Genomic DNA, 17762 nt, shown 5'->3' on the forward strand with positions numbered 1-17762 from the left:
TTTGTGTGACTATTGTACATCAGAGTTTGACAATTGACCAACTCGCTGGCTTAGTACATACACAGCAATGTATAATATAAATAATTGTGCTAATGTAAGTTGTGTGTAATATAAATTACTACTATGTATCACACTGTGAACCAGTTAGCCATTTAAGTGAGCCATTAAATGTGTAACACCTAAATTGGGAGACAGTAACACATTAGCTGTCAAACTGATGTTAGTGCTGAAAGTGTGTCACAAATAATGGTGACACTGTCTAACTATAAATGTGACACTAGCGATTAATTAACTCGTCGTCAGCGAATAACAGGACCAGTACATCGCCTTTCTGACTATAATTAAAATGTTCAGCATGAAATAAAAATATTTATATTAAATTGTTTTAACACAGAAGCGAATCATATATTTACGATTTTCCCTAGGCAACCTGCATTTTGTCTGGGTTTAAAACGATATTTTGCGGTTGTCCTTGACATTTATAAAGCAAGTTACCGTTATACTTGACCTACTTACACAGTATCGTAGACTTCCACCGTGCTGGGGGTGGTGAGTGCGTGGGGCAGCAGCTTCAGTCGGCCAAATTCTATTAGGGTTTAAACCCTCCAGTGAAAGAAACATTGTGAAGCCTTTGTTCACATCCCAAAAATAGCGATGAGGTAATTTCACTTGTGAATACATCCTACATTAGTATCGTGAGTACAGTGAACCGGAAATACATGTAAGTTAATTTTAATTTTAAGTCAATCGTAACTTCTCCTCTCCAACTCTCCATCTGACACACAGAGGTCGGTCTTCAGTCACACACACACAGACACGTATATGTCCTCGCGCAGGTACGCACACGAACACAAAGGCCGTCGCATTAATTACTTCCTGTGTGTCAAAAGGTTATGAGAGCAGACAGCTACTACAACCTCCACTTACACCAGACGGTCGCCGACGAGTGGCCGTTCATCGTAACACCCTTTTCACGGGTAGCCCTGTAATCACTCTGCCCCGGCACCTCCAGCCGCGACAGTTACACCCGTAAGAAAATATTTTCACAGCGCACACTGTAACCCTCGCTTCCACTAGTCGCGGGTGGACTGGACGCTCTTGTGTCAGACCGGACCTCGAGGGCAAGTCTTTCCCCGTGAGAAATGGAATGAAATGGAGGGAGGGTAGTGGGCGGGGTGCGTGGGAGCGGTGAATGGGAAGTGGGGGTGCAAGTGAGTGCGTGGGGTTCTTCTGTCTCTTGTCTGTCCTTTTCTCTACTGGATGAGCTCACACTACATGTGCTGCCGCCATGATGTACTTTCTGATGCTGACCAGTAACCAACCATCTTGGCATCTTGGGACAAGAAGACAAAGATAATGTAAACGGAAAGAAAGACAGAAAAAAACAGGGAGTCAGCCCATCATCCTGTAGAAGGAAATGTCATCGAGTTCTTCTACAACTAAATTTTCACTGCTGATCAGTTCCTCCACCCCTTCCCCTTCTGGGGTAGATCAGTATCTCACTTTCAAAGAAAACTCTGATTTTCTGCGAGCTTGGCATCTGAAAGCCATTCACTTCCCAAGCAGCACAAAGAGGAAAGTTATTAACTTATCTTTCAGTGTGTGCTCAGTTCATTCATGCACTCACTTTTCTTTCATTCATTTGTTCATTCTTTCGTTCGTTTTATTTATTTAAATATCATGTTTTGTTTTCTCAAACTACAAGATAACTTTTGATTTCACAGACTGATGCGCTGTAAGAGACTGGGAAACAAAATGTGACAATAAGTTGTCACATAGTTCTGCGACTTCTAACAGCAGACGACAACGCACAGAAAATAAATCTCACGTGCATGTGCATGCACACACGTAGGTCCAGGCACCTCTCCTTTGCTGCACATCATCTGCTGACCAGCTTTTGCAGGAACGTGACAGTGACGGTTAGATGTGACTAAACGGTCTGCAGTCTGGTGGAGATGCTATAGTAACCTGCACACCTTTTCCATCGTCAGTGAAAGAGAGAGGAAACGAGAAAGAGAGAAGATTGTCGAGAACATTCTCTATGCCTCATCTTTACATTCTACATTAGAACCTTGTCTGTGGCCATATTTTTCATTGTAGTCGCAGCGTGTGCTGGTGGCTTTACGAGTAGACAGCTCCACTGTCTGATGGGCCACGACATTGGTTTTACATTTAGAGTGGAGACAGACACTGTGGTGGCTGCATGTGAACTTCATCTGCTGTCCATGCAACCCCATCCCTCCACCATCATTGCCAGGTCTGCCACTCCTGACCACTCCTGCCACCTTCTTGTGTTGATGTTTGTATTGCAGCGCTGGTAACTATTATAGTTGGTTCTGGCGCTTGATTATTTTTGATTAATGCTTCTAGCTTCTTATTACTACAAACATCACCTACACTACCATCACTTCTACAATAAGCACATTTATGGAGATAACACAAAACAGCGAGACCCTGAACAATCTCCACTGCAGAGCCAGAAACTTATTTTCTCGTACATGCTTTTGCTAGACATAATAATAAAATCTTTATCTATCATTTATATGAATGAATAATATGTAAGAGATAATTTATATGGTGCGATTAAAGTTCAAGCAGACACAGGTAGAGCAAAAACATTTTTTTGCCTCTACAGCCAGCAGGAAAGAATTTGGTGAGGAGAAAGAAGAGAAAATAAAATAAAAAAAAAAAAAAGAGAAAATGTAGCACGAAAGATGTGGACATTCTAACCCAAGATGAGGTTCACTTTCTTGTATCAACTTCACTTACGAAAGCTCCAGTGAGTAGTTGATTTATTTTTTTAAAAAACGAATGTTTCTGTTAATAAAGTGTTGATAATTTAATTTTCAATTCATGCAAAATCATTACAGACTGAGCATAGCATGAGAACAACATATTTTGATTAGTAGCTTTCTCCCTCACACAGCAAACAAACAAACACACACGTAGCTACAATGTCTTATGAAATGAAACCTAGAAACCCTGATTGTAAGTTCATTGAGTGTGTACTTGCTCGCTCCACATCCACTAGGCCTGAAAGTCTGCCTGCCACAGAGAGGACAACAAATGTTTCCCTGGATTTGAGCGCGTGCGGATTCGACTACAGATATTGTATTTGAATGGTACGAGTAGTGTGCAGGCTACACATATTCTTACATTGACGGGTAGGTGTGTTTTACAGACTCCAGGTAGAAACCGCTTGAAAGGCACGATCTATGATCTGACATTGTCCGAAAAGACAGAATGAAGTGAATAGCTGTGGACGAGACTAGTATTTGTGTGAGCCATTGTTTTCAATATCACATCACCTGTCCATGTTTGCACTTTATCTGGTCTCTGTGTAGACAAGTCCACTCTGTAAAGCCGGTCACTGACCTACATCAGTGTGACAAAACTGTAAGAAAACGGTAGTCGAGGGGATACATTACACAGATAATACCATCTAGCTAATTGATAAGATTATCGTCTCTTCGGCACAGGTGGGAAATATTGTTCCAACCTTTTAACACCAGACCTAGACTTGTGTATAACCTTACACTTCCTTTAGATAATATAATGCATATCTCATTACTATAATTATTTACTTTCGATTCAATAGTCTTAACTTTTAGTTGTTGTTTTTTAATCTCCATCAGTATTTTTATTTTGTTGGCGTTCATTTCAGAAATTTATTGATGTTTTGCTTTTATTTATTTGTATTATAGCATTATCAGCAACAGTTATATATGTTTACTAGTCTAACATTTCTAACTTCTGTGCTGTGTCGTTCAAAGTTTCCTGATTAGCGAATATTTTAGTCAATCTTTTTCAGGATTTGGATTCTATGGACTGGAAAGATCCATTAGGAAAGTGGTCGTAGGCGTCACCTCTTGTAATGCAACAATCCAAGTTCTTTGTAACATGCTTCAAACTTCATTTGGGGAACTGTAAAATTCTCAACCTTTGAAACATCACTATTGTGGGTTTCACTTTTGTCAGCCCAAAATTGCAGGTCAGCCGTTAATATCCTACCATCCAGTGGCATCGAATCCGATGAACATACAGTTTTCTTCCTGAGGTGAACAGACTTGCTGTTGAGTGAGAGAAACATGAATTCTCCAGAGGTCTGCCCGCTTTCTGAGACATTGCACACTGACTGAGATGCTTGAGTCTCTCAGAATATTGTATCTCTTTCGATGTGTATTATCTTTTGTTTGTTTTTGTGCTTCTCCTCTCTTTACCCGTGTTTCTCTGTGTTTGTATCTTTTAATTTGCCTACCCCTCCCACCCAGCAACTATTATTTTCTCCAGTGTGTTTTCTTCGCGCTTTCCTTCTGTATTTCTTCTCTCAAGAAGCAGCTATTGCCCCCGGGAGGTGGAGGGAGGGTTGCCCCTTTCTGCGCGAGCTGTCGAGGCCGAGGAAAGAATGGCAGCGCTTGTCGATTGCTGGAAACAAGATATCATGACTGCTCATCGGGTGTTGAGGGCTGAGCGAGGGCGGCTTGCGAAACTAACATCGCTGCCACTCACAGCCAGCCGCGGTCTCGTCCAACGCGGAGCAGGCGCAGCCGCTGTTGACTCCGCCTCCAAATATGCAAATCAGTAACGGGATAACGGTGACATCATGACTCAACGAAACGAGGCGTGCGATTCGATTGGGCAAGGCTGAACTGGCTGCAAGGGAGCAAGCGCATGAGAAATGGAGCACACAAGGGGCTTGGGAGAAGGGAGGGTTTGGTGGTTATAGGAACAGAGACTTTTTCAAAGAAAATCCAGCTGTTAGAGAGAGAGAGAAAGGAGAGGAGAGAGAGAATAAGAGAGAGAACGCCAGTCTGTGCCTGGGAAACTTCTGATAGGCGAGACGAGTCGGTGAAGACCCGCCCCCTGCGCTAGCCATTGTTAAACATGCGTTTTAGAATAGTAAAACCTGAAACTCTCTAACGAAGGGCGCTTTACAGATCACGTCACGCTTGGCAAAGCCATTTCTGAAGGAATTTGCACACCATTTCTGTATACTGTAAGTTTCTGACTGCTCTGCTTCGCCTCCACTCCGCAAGTAGTCTGCGAGCTGCGCCGACAAATAGTGCGGCGACCTCAACCAGCACCGAATGTAAGGAGAAGCAAAACATGCGCAGTGGTGTGTGTGAGTGAGATAACCAAGTAGATTTTTGCTTATCATGCCTTGCCTTGGACTTCACCACGCAAGGAGACCGATCTTGGGACCCTGTGTTTACCGCGGAGGACTTGCTGGTTGTTGCTGGTAGACTTACCGCGTCCCCTCCCTCCGCTCCCACTTGTTCTCCGCCAACTGATTAAAGGAGGACACCGCCAGGTTCGAGATCAGGCGGAAAGTGCCGCTGGTTTGTTGTCCCTGCGGCAGATCGGCAACAGTCGGTGGGGATCTCCTTGCACGGCCAATTGGGCAAACTTTTAGTCACCGCACGGATTATTTTTACACGCCTGCTTCTTTCGGTTAATCAAGTGAAGCGTTCAGCCAGCTAATCTGAGGACGACCCATCACCCACGCGCGTGCGTCCAGCCAACGGACCGCGTTAATCCCCTCGGTCGTCGAAGCGACCAGGGCCCGACAGAGCGTGACCGAGTAACCAAGCAAGCAAGTGACAAGTTCAGCTGATTACAAGCAAGGACAAGCCAACCTGTGTGCGACATCAAACAAATTAGCGGAAAGGAGAGGAGCAGATATTGACTGCGTGTGTGTGTGTGTGTGCTACCTTCTCCCCCCTACTCCACCCGATCCGGACTCCGGACTTGGCTCCAGCGGGTAAGCATCAGTTTGTCTATTTTATGGGTTTCTGATACTGACCCTGCTTCATTTCCTTGCATGTCCTCCTGTCATGGCTAATCAGTTTCTTTTTCAGGCATACATGCCCCCGGCGCCCCGAGCCTGTCTAGCATCTGTCATCTCGGTAGCCCACCAACGGTTTATGGGTTATGGCACAGTCCACTTGACTTGTTTGTTTTTCTCTTCATGTGGAAAGTGATATACATTATTATTTTGTTTGTGACATTCATATTAGGTACAAGAATCCACCTCATTTAATGTTTTCCCCATCTTTTTTTCCCCATTTTCCCATTGAAACTGTTGGTAGCTCGTTCATACAACTCTATTGTTTTCTGATTTTTGTTCAACTCTTTTCTGTTTTCCTTCTCACATTCTTTCATTCGTCAACATTATCATTACATCAGTTAGAATTATTTCATATGATTGAAGTATTCGAGCGGAGGACATTCTCGATACTAGTTGCATCATTTTCATTGATATATGCTTGTGTACCTATCTGTGTGTTTGTAATCATGCTTGCCAATCATGCTAATATTTTCTGCAATGTCTTTATTTCTCCAAAAAGATTAATTGCTTTTTTCTGGTTTTTTTCTGGAGATAACATCTGAATGCTTAGTGTTACTTTTGTTTGCTTTTAACCGGTAAAAACTTTTCTAAGGTATACTGTCCACCACTTCCGTAGCAGAATACTGAGGTCTTTCTTTGTTATTTGTTCGATATTTAGCTAACAGAATGAGTGCTCATTAGCTTTATATCTGCGACCAGATTAAAGACATTGAATAATAGAGTGGCATGTTAATGACCATCGCCCTTTCCTACTTCAAAAAGAAACAAAAAAATAAGAGAAAACTTACGGATCCACAAGAAAAAAAAGCAAACAAACAAATTAATAAATTCTAAAAAGTTTTTTTTTCTGAAAGTGTATCACCCACGTTTCCCGTTCTTCGCCTGATAAAGTCTTTTCGCTGTGCTTATTGTAAATTTCATTGTTCGCAGAACAAAATGTGCTTAATGAGATGTCTTGATTAGTATGTTCACATTCCTATACACTTGACGATTGGGGCTTATCCGAGTGTGATGTCACTTGGGCTCTGTCATGCGTTCTGTTGACATGCCTCAAAGTGACATGGACTGATGGACATAAACATTGTTAACACGAAGGACATACTAGCTTTGAATTTCACCGATTTACAAACTAAACGTAGTCTACCTCAAGAAAACACACTGCCAGGGTCCGTTTTTCCTGTTTTGGTAAACATGAAATCCTTAATTGCTTAGCTTACATATTTACATATTGTATCTAATTCTGTGTAGAAGATGTTTTACAAACAGAAGTCTCATGTTATCTCTAAGTTTTACAGAGTTTGCAAGATTGCATTTGCATGATGCTTGTCTAGGTTCCTTCAAATGTTACACTAGCTGTATATTTAGAAAGTTGTTTGCATTATTTTATTTCATGGCATGATATATTTGGTTATTATAGATAATGTGATTCACGCAGAATGCTTTAATTTATGTCAGAAAGTAAAGAAAATACTATCTTTGGTTGCTGGTAAACAAAATCTAAAACGACATAATTGAACAGTTTAGCTAAATAAGAAAGGCCTGTATGTTACTGAGAGAATGAGAGAGAGAGTGGGTGCCTGTGTTTGTGTGTGTGGATGCCATCCTCCTCCTGTGCATGTGCCGAGGAAGCTTGTGCGTGTACATTCTATAATATACGATGCAAACATGTGGGCATAGATACATACTTTTATACATAGATACGTATAGGGAAGGAAAGAAATGTGTATGTAGGACTGCAATCTTGTTCTTGCAGGCAAAAGTTCACAGTCTGGGTTTTCTAATTTCCCGCTTCATATTTTAGTAATTATTCCCTACTTCATTTAATTTCTTTCTTTCTTTGTCAATTCAACTGTTTGCTCACTCGCTAGCACAACTCCCCCTGTCTCCTTCCTCCTCCTCAAACCCTCACCCACCACCTCCCGTCCAAAACACCCAAAACAACTGTGTTCTCTGAGCTGAGCCTCCGTCCTTCAGTCGAGCCCTGTCTTGAATGGCGACCTCGCAATAATCACTTAAAACCTCGCAACAAAGCAGCGGCCTTGTCGGATGATAATCTCCCATTGTCTAAAGGCCACCTTTCCCAGGCGTGGGGGGACATAAAACGAGCCTGAAACCGCTCCACGGCCCGTGCTACCAGCACTTAACACCAACAGAGGGTTAACCTGAACGTTTAACATTAATATTTCGGGCCCACTCTTGAAATTCTGCAGCGAGTGCTCGCGCTGACGGGCCACTTCATTCATCACCCGCAGACGCCCGAGATTAGCAATTGTTTTACGGCGTGCCAGAGTGCTCGGCCTCCAAGATGGCGGGGCTGCCCGCGAACCGTTATGGCGCCGCCGTGCGCTGGCTGCAACGCTGTTGCCAAGGTTACGAGAAAGCCGAGGTTTTGTCCCCCTGTTGACATCCTGAACCATAATAATGTTAAAAATATAAATTACTTATCTTGCTTTGTTTTCATCAAATAAATTCAAAACATATTTATCAAATTTTTTTTTATCATTTTATACAAATTTCGGGAGTGCGCGTGGGCGCCTGTGTTCAGAAGCACGCGCACATACAGACACCACACACACAATGACTGAAAGGTATGTTGGCATCAGGTTTCCAGTCTCTTTGAATTATAAGGCTTGAGAATGACATGAAGTGTGCTTCTTTCAGGGTTTGTTTAGGGAAATAGCTATGGTCTGTCGAGGAAGGTTTGACGAGTGGTTTTGAAAGCATTATCCCGAGGTTGAAGTAGACCCCTGTGAAGCTGAGCTAGCTGGTTGTTTTGTTCCGCCTGAAACTGAACTAGTATTGAAAATGCTCGCTTGATGAAAACAAGTTAAAAAAAATTTCTTAAAATTCATTGATAAAAAAGTATCAGCATAAACTTATCTCATGATCTCAGGGTCGGCTATAGAAAGGTGGAGTAGGGAAAACCCAGCAAGATGAATGCAGTTTGTTCCTACAAAGAAAAGAAAATGTTAGTAAAATAATAATTTTTAAAAAATCAGAAGCAATGATCATTGGCTGTTCCCAGCACTAACTGAACTGACAAAATTGTTATGCTGTCGGACGCGTTGCCTTGGAAACCAGGCACATGAACAAGAATCGCTGAGTGTAATATTTATGAGAGAGACTGAAAATATTTACAATCAAATCACAGAGAGCTTCGATTTACAGAATTTTGCTCTCTTGTGAAGAGATACTGTGCAGTGTCGACAACTCATTATTATAAAGTTTTATTTTCTTCTTTCCTTTGAAAAGCGGAGAATCCTAACATCTACCTTTATGCTGTATTTATGTAACAGAAAAAGTTAAACTAGAATTTAAGAATTTAAAACCCCAATACATTCAGCTTTAGACCAAAACAGTGTGGCAAGCATTACCTGAACCACTTGCTTCAAAAAATGTTTGAAAATTTATATTCCCTAAAGGCGAATATGCAGATGGGATGTTCACGGGTGGTCTTCGAGGTGGGATAAGGTGTAGCCAGGTAGCAGAGTGCAGCAACGGACGTACGAAGGTGTGTTTGCGTCATCCCGACCTGCCGCAGCATATCTTCCAGTTCCATCTCTCTCAATGTTTGCTCCTTGGGGGACAATCCGTCGTCTCAGGGGTTGCAGCCTCCTCCCATCCACACCCGACATCCCGAAATTACTCCCGCTCTACCTCCACCACCCACTCCTACTACCCACGTGACCGGCATCAGAAAGAACACCACTCATCTGCATTTTCCATTTTCACCACTCATCTGCATTGCCCTGTGTAGCAGCTATCTGTCGGACTGTAATAGTCCATCACTCGTGACATTGTAAAGTTTTTAAAATTTGAGACTGTCAAAGGATGACTAATGTTGTGTGGAAAATCTGAATTGACGTATTTACTTCGTTGTATAAGATGCTGCTCAAGAAAATAAATAAATAAATATTCAGTGCAGCGCAGACACAAAACCCAGGATGCACCTCAAAAATGCATCATGTCAAGGTGAGATGAGGGGGCTACTCTTCACGTCTGAAATCACTTTATGAAACTGGTAGAGACAACACAACTACACTACAATAACTGACCTGACAGTATGTTCAGGATGTATGGGTCAACATTGCTTCCCAGTGACCTCCAGGTCAACTCCGCATCTGCAGTTCTAAATCGGTTCTCACTTATTTTGGAGATGTCTGCCCTCCACAGGCTGATTCCGTTCTCAGAGACTCCCAAGTATTCTCCTGACATATGGGCGTTAAAGGAAACTTATGTCGTCTGCTTCAACCCAGGCAGCACAAAATCAAGGCCCCCAGACCCCACTCCCTCCTGTGACTGGTAAAAGCGGGATGAAGAAGGAGTAGATGGCGGAAGATGCTTATAGACGCAGACTAACACCAATGCTGTCTTTGTCGACTATTTCCCTCGATCCTGCTACACCGAATTCTTACCGAGACCACAAAGTATACTTTTCATGTTTGATAGTGCGCTGTAGCCGAGACTGCGCGAGACACCATCTTGGTTAGCTCAGTTGTTCCGCGATGACATCGCCGTCCTGAGACATCTAACACTCATCTCTAATAACATTCAGGTGTTCGACATTTTCAAAACATTCGATAACCATGCTTATTTCAACGGTTGGACTAACCAGAATAAATTCTGATGACCTCGTTGCCTTTTCAAAACACGTCGTGCTCAAACCCATCTGTTAGGGTAAAGGTCAAAGGTATTCAAAATAGGTTTTACAAAAGACCTGCTAAGCCGTTGATACATTTTAAAAATAATTTTTCCAACGGTGTGAATCTCGGATGTGATCAGGAACAAACAGGAGCTAGGAAGTCATCTTAGTTGCCTCCCTTTGGTTCTCGTGGTGGCTTGAACCGAGCGTGCGACTTCGAACACTGCGGCGAGAAGTGTCTTTACCTCTCGGCACAGATTTGTGATTCCGCGTGCAACTCGGGGGCAGGAGTGGAGGGACGCAGCACGCTGGGGGCGGGGCGAGGAGTCTTGAGAAGAGCAAAACTGACAAGAGGGAGGCGTGTGGGGGGTGTGGAGAAAAGGGGGGTCGAATGATGGCGGGCCTTTGAGGTTTAGCAACTTATCAAACGCCCAACTCGATAAACCGGCCTCGCGCTCGATGGTCCATGAAATTCGCCGGAAACTAGTGACCCCTCCTCTCTCCACCATCTTGGTGCTGACCAGCTCTGACAGCTGGACCAGGGGGCAATCAGGAAACGTTTATGGCGCAAACTGACCGAAGTTGTCCTGTGTATCCCCGACACTAACTCCGAGTTTGGTTGGGTCAGATTACCCAGAAATCTGTGTTCCTGCTCGCCATCTTTACTCGCGATTCTCGTCTCTCACAAACTTATTACCACGATTACCAATATATGTACCATGAATGGCATGCTGTATCTCTGTCTCTCCGCCCCATATCACATCTACTCGTCAAAAGACCAGTAAACTCGATGATCAAGTTAACTAGGTTTGGTCCAAACATCTCGTAATGCACACTGACCACTGGACGAGACAAGTCAGTAACAGCAGAATCACTTTGTGATATAAGATGCTATGGGATTAGTTTGTAAAATTATTTCTTGTTTTATTGAATGTAAAGTCAAGTTGATTGCTTCAAGAATATTTTACTTTTTTCATCTTCTTTTGTTGGGTTTCACAGAGGTTTATTGCAAGACAAGGGATAGTCCTCTATTCATCTGTCTGTGTGCCAGAGCTGGGGTGGAGGGGAGGAAGGAGCAAACTCTTCAAGAAACGGGTTTAAGATTGTATAATCCCACACATTGTTAAATACTTCAGAAGCCTCACTCTCGTGCGAGCCGCTTGAAACACTTATTACTGGCAAAATCTTAAGCCTTATATCTCGCCAGCTGTTTCGGTCTTCTGAATTGTCTTTTAACTTTCATCTCCGCTCTTGCATGTACCCATGGCAAACTTCATGTTTCTCCCATTCCGAGCGGCGGGCCTTTCAAGAGGAGGAGAACTAATTCGCCGTCAGCAGCGTGAGGAGCGTGTCTTGAGCTGGGGAAGCTCTCCCCCGTCTGACCTGCGCCACAGCCGACTCCCAGAAACAAAGGATTTCTGTGATGCCTGCATCTGTGCTGATACGGTCTAGAACTCAGAAGACAATAATTTCTTTTTTTTTTAATGCAAAAAGCGAAATTCTAAATCATAGAAAGCTGGTGGGAGGCATAAAGCGAAAAGCTTTGATGAAGAAGTTTCGTTACACATCCCTTAAATCAGAAATCCACCAGGTACCAATTATTTATTTATTTATTTATTCTAGAGTGGACGTTTCTAAAAGCAAGTAGTCACCGAGAAAAGAAACCAAAGTGGGAAGTGACGTCATCACAGACAAGCCGACATGCGATGTAGTACGCATGCGCACACACGCACTTACATTTTTGAGAGTGTCGGTCGTGTAAACGGCTACAACAGATGACGTAGTGCATGGACACACGAACATTCCGTCTTTGATGTGTCTATTTCTGCTGCATGTCCCTCAATGCTTGGCCCAAGAGCGTAATCCATCACCGGAAGTATACAAAGCAGCACGGCGCATGTGACGCGGGGCAGCTTTCATCTGATTATCGGCTTTGTCATTACAGTCGTTATCGCGCTACTTCGGCCCGGTTCGCTGATGGTGTCGGAATCGATAAACACGTTTTGGAATGGTCAGTGGGTCCACGGATTGACATGCTCTGGACGGCTTGCTTGCACCGCTCCTGCTCGTCACCACTTCCGTTTGGCAGATTCGTTTTCTTTGAGACATTTTTTTTAAATACATTACTTGCAATTTTTTGAAATACTTTTTTTAATTAAAAATAATTATGTTGTAAAAGATCTGTGTGCTTACTTTGGAGTAATATCGATGTGGGAAAGATCAATTCTTTCAGACAGCAATCCAGAGAAGGAAAATCTTTCAATCTTTCTCTGTATTATCTTCTCTCCTCTTCACCTTCCTGCGACACTTTACTCTCTATTGAAATTCTGTGTTCTACCTGCTCTAGAGCAGACAGACCGAAAAAGGGAGGTACTGAATGATGGTCTGGCCTCCCTTTGGCGATGAGGTACTTTTTTAAACAGTATATAAATATCCCGATGGTACAGCGAACCGTTTTTGGTTTTTTCGGTTCAGACTGTTACTGGTTATATTATTTTTAATTTAATGAGTAATGATGTCTTGTGGTAGAACCTGGTTGAACACTGCAAAAACAGTCAAATAACTGGCTTGTCACACCTTGAAGCATGTTTGTTCAAAACAGTCCACATGTAAAGAATTCTCATCGCATCAGAATATTTTGACATTGATAGTTTGATATATCGACTTCGAAACAATAACAGGATTAAAGGGAAGGAAGAAGAAAAATATACGACAAACGAAAAGGGTAAGAAATTGAAAACAGAAAACAAGGACAGATGGGTCTACCTGTCTCTGGATTCTCTGTTGCTATGGATTCTATGAAGCTAAAACAAAGGACACCAAATAAAAGTGTTTTTTACACTTTCTTAATTTGAAATTTAGCCGTCGTTTTCTCTGTCTTACGCGCATTTTCTTTTCTTTTCGTTCTTTCTTTGTAAAATAATTTAAAATAAAATCACTGGGTGTTTCCCCCACCCATATCCTCCCGCTGTGGCATTTAAAAAGCTTTTAGAAAACAAAAACAAAAAAATTTTAAACGAAAGAGAAATGTGATAATCGTATCCGGGGATATCCTTAGAAGACATTATAAACTCCCATAGAAGATGGCGAGCGCAGGTCAAATTTAATTACAGGAAGCAGTTTTAGGGTCATAGTCGGCTTAATATGCCAGAGGATTAAAAAAAAAGTAAAAGCAGTTAATAAACTGTCTTTAGAGCACGCAGGTGCTGTCTCTTTAAACAAATGAATAAATTGATCGAACCGTCGAAAATTGTGAAACCTATTTAAATCTCCATCTCCTTCTCTGTTCTTAAATTTTCTTAGTAAACGGAGTCACTTCCTGTAGATCGTTTACTCTCCATTGTTTAGAGTTCTGTGATTAATGGGCTTATTTTCCCTCTGTTTCATCCTTCGCGAGCTTGATTCTGCCCTTCCTGAAATACGTCTGGGGGCAATAAACCAACGAAAAGAGAGAGAATGCTGGGTTTGGAGGTAGAATGGAGTTTGAGGACAGTTGCAGTGTTGTAGACAAACTCCAAGTGCGATGTATGAGCAGCGAGGGATCGTGGTACAAAAATATAAAATTCTGGTTTAAAAAAATGGACCAGCTTTATTTGTCTCACCTCCGATTCGAAAGACTTGTGGATAGGATTTAGTAACATCAGAACAAGATTACAGGTTCCAGAAAGAAATTCTCAGACGAACATCTTGTCCCTTCCGGTTAATTTTTGTCCAGAGAAATCAGTCACTGTTGATGTTACTTGTCATGGAGTTTGGATCCGAAGTGAGTTGTCCAATTTGGAATATAAAAGATTGTTAGTGAGGATCCCTACAGGGTTATAATATTATGCACGAGCATCTTCGTGCTGGAAGGAAAAGCCCCGCCTTCACTCCCTTGCCGTCCTCAATGACCCGGCTCTCTGGCGTCCATCACGACCTTTCTTTGTATATCATCGCCAACCGAAATCAATATCTTCCACCTGAAAGCATCTACGGTCGTGTTTGTTTTACGGCGAGAGACTGGCTGTGATTATAGCCACGAAATTAATTAGCGAGGCCAGCAAGAAGCGGGCAGCAAACCAAGATGGTTCGTATCCTACTCTAGCCTCACGTGGTATTCGCTGGGTCATAACTCTCCTAATTGGACATCCATGGTTAGTCCGGCGAAGGAAGAGCCGTTTGGCCAGTTCTGAGACTGCTTTACCTGCAAATTAATTTAGCTCTAGTGAACATCGCTTATACTGTACTCCTCACCGCCAAGTTACTGCATCTTAAAGCTAAAATAACTGTGGGTTTGTTTTTATTTTTTTATGATGTATGATATAAAAGAGCTACAATAGGTTTGAGTTTTCTCTAATTGGGAAGGTTGTTAAATTCGTCAACGGTCGTAATAGTTGTTTGACAGATCTCTGATTTCACGCTCGTCAAACAACACTCATTTCCGGGTTTGTTGACAACGGGCTATCAAATGTTAACTCTCGTGGTGAAGAGCTGTTGTATGCCGGGTGTCAACCTGCCACAATGCCACCCGAAAAGGGTCCTTTGTAACCACCCCAACTAAAACAGGGTCTGTTTCTATAGAACTTTCATTTTCTTTCTCTCCACGCTCTAGTTTCAGAACACACTTTTCATTTTTCCTTCCTCGCCTCTTGACAGTTATTACACAAAGAAACAAATCATTCTATTAAATACAATAATTAAATTATTTAATTATTACTAATTAAGATTTCAAAAAAAACAGTTAATGCGAAACTGAGGCTTTTATTATGTTTTAATATATGAACGGACGTAAGAAAAACAAGATTATTAACGTCAGCGCAGCTACAAAGGGAGACAAATTTTAAATAAGTTTTAAAAATTCCTCTTTTTTAAAGAAAAAAAAGACAACATTAAAAGAATGCCACTAAATGTCACAAAACGCATTTGGCTAATTTACAGATTTATTATTATGAGAAACACACACAAAAAAACCATCAACAGCGCACAATTAGAATTCATAAGCGTCCACATCTGTCATCATTAAAATTATGGCAACGACTCGTGGGAGGTCTTTTATCAACGTTGGTGACACTTAATGGAGCTGTCTCTTTTTTAAAAAAAATACAAAAAGAATAATTTGTTATCGGCTTCAGCTGGAGCACAGTTTAACCATTAAATTTACGTACGTGTAGGACAACTGTAAAGAGTTGAAGTACAAACTAGCAATCGCGTAAACTTCGCTGTATGACACATGACAGACATTATATCACAGGATAATGACGAGAGGTGAGTCGTGTGCTACAACACATTGGATAAAATTCAAAAATGCAAGAATTTTGTTTACCAGCGGACTGTCTCTGTTACCCACCACCTCTCAAATCTTTTGCAAACGTATTGAACAGGTTTACTTACAGCTCGGGGTAGAATGTTTGACACTCGTGTGTGTGTTGGGGAGGATATCTCCCCCACTTCTCTTATATTTCTTTTATAAAGAATATGTAGTTTTTCCCAGATATAAACATTTTGTACTCTCAGCACGTATATATATGTAAGATTTATATAGCACATACCACACTCGTTAGGAGAATGCTCTTAAAGAACAAGAACGAAACAGGGGCAACATATGAGGGACACAAGAACAAACAAATATGAACGACGGAAGGATAAACAACAGTGGTAATGACAAATAAAAGACACATATAGAAATATATACAGGGTATAGGAGCGGGGTACTTTTAAGCGACCCACCCTGTAAATAATTCAGTTGATATGCTTAGATTATAAAAGTACAGAAAACCTCGAACACATACAATAGCCGACCTTGTGTGTGTTTTTCTTCTGGGTTTTCTGTACTTAACTTTTTCTGTCTTTTTTTTTTTCTTTCTTTTTTTATTTTGATTGTCGGAAGTTAAAAATTTGGACGAAGGTCCAAGAAGATGGCGTACATGCATCACACTACACATAGCTTGCTAACAGGGTGGGGAGGAAAAACGATTAACAGCTGGAAAAGGTCGGGTGGGGGAATGGCGAAGGAGAGAAAAAAACATAAATCACTTTTCTGACTGCAACGTTTTGCTAATGCTCTCGGGTGTTCGCTCCCCTCCCTGCTGACCTCTTGGCGCCGTTATGAATATCAAGTAACCTTTATTACGGGTGATTATGGGAGAAGTTTTCGTTTGTCACGATTTTATATTATAGGGTAGCTTCTTTCATTTCGATCTTTTATTTTATTGTTTCATTTAAATTATTTTTTTCCGTTCATTCTTTGTGTTTTGGAGTTGATTGTTTTGTTTGTTCGTCTTTCTTTTCTTTCCTTTTTTTTCTTTCTTTTTTCGCTTTTTGTCTCATTAGACCACAATGGAAATCGGGAGACTAGAAGGAGGATATATAGTCCTGGAAAGGAGGTATCGCAGGCTCTCATTAGCCGAGATAGGACCAGACAGATCCGAGGGTGTGTGTGTTGTGGAATATTAAATAGAACCCTCAACTAATCCTTCATTGTCGTTGTTCACTCTGCCGACAACATGAAGTTCAACATGTTCCTTGTATTTGAGACCAAATAACAAAGTCACAAACAAGTAACTTAACGACTTGTTTATTTAGTTTTTTCCGACGAAAGGAAAACGTGTAAATGTTTGCTTGTCCAATGTTTAATTTAGAACAAACATGTATAGGGTGGATTCTCTAGGGTTTGCCGGGTAAAAGAGACCTGTCACTGAGAACTTCACGGGTTTTGTCATCCAGTTTGACTCAGTGCCACGAGTGACCTTTTCGTTTCTATTTTTTCTTTTATTTTTTTTTGACTAAAGCCCGCAGCTTTCTTTCAATCTTTACACTGGCTTGCAAAGTTCTTTTTTCTCCCACTCGAAAGAAAAAAATCAACGAACTTCATTCACTATTAAACAAGGAGCAAGGTTATCGGTGTTTATTTATTATTATTTTTTTTTGTTTTGTTTACATGTAGCATGTTGCTAGACACTGATACCTTCACGTGATCTTCTGTAGTTAAAAACAGACTGGAGGTATATTCAGATGAATGGTATTCCCAAAAAACCGAATAAATACATTTAAAAAAATCGAAAAAAGTTGAAATCAGAGCGCTGGGGAAGATTTATCGGGTATTTCGCAACCTGACTGGCTTTTGTGCTGCCCACGTGACAAACTTGTCAGTGTCAGCTCGGCGGGTGTCATCAGTTGTTATCACGAGTTTTGAACCCCCGCCATTGGATGAAGAGATGAGGGTGGTAGGGAGGGGTGTGGGAGGGAGTGAAGAGAGATAGACATGTGATTATCACTCTTGGAAGATCTGAGAAC

The 17762-nt window shown here is 41.6% G+C and overlaps 1 protein-coding gene across 1 annotated transcript in view; it reads left to right on the top strand.

Annotated features, from left to right (window-relative positions):
* The first annotated feature begins 4706 nt into the window (after positions 1–4706).
* LOC112559942 (paired box protein Pax-6-like) overlaps positions 4707–17762 on the top strand; it is an 80135-nt gene continuing 67079 nt past the window's right edge. Inside the window, exon 1 of the mRNA XM_025231455.1 lies at positions 4707–5761. The gene's annotated coding sequence lies outside the window, so the exon portion shown is untranslated. The remainder of the gene's footprint in view (positions 5762–17762) is intronic.

This window comes from Pomacea canaliculata, linkage group LG3, assembly GCF_003073045.1.
Source record: "Pomacea canaliculata isolate SZHN2017 linkage group LG3, ASM307304v1, whole genome shotgun sequence".
NCBI lineage: Eukaryota > Metazoa > Mollusca > Gastropoda > Architaenioglossa > Ampullariidae > Pomacea > Pomacea canaliculata.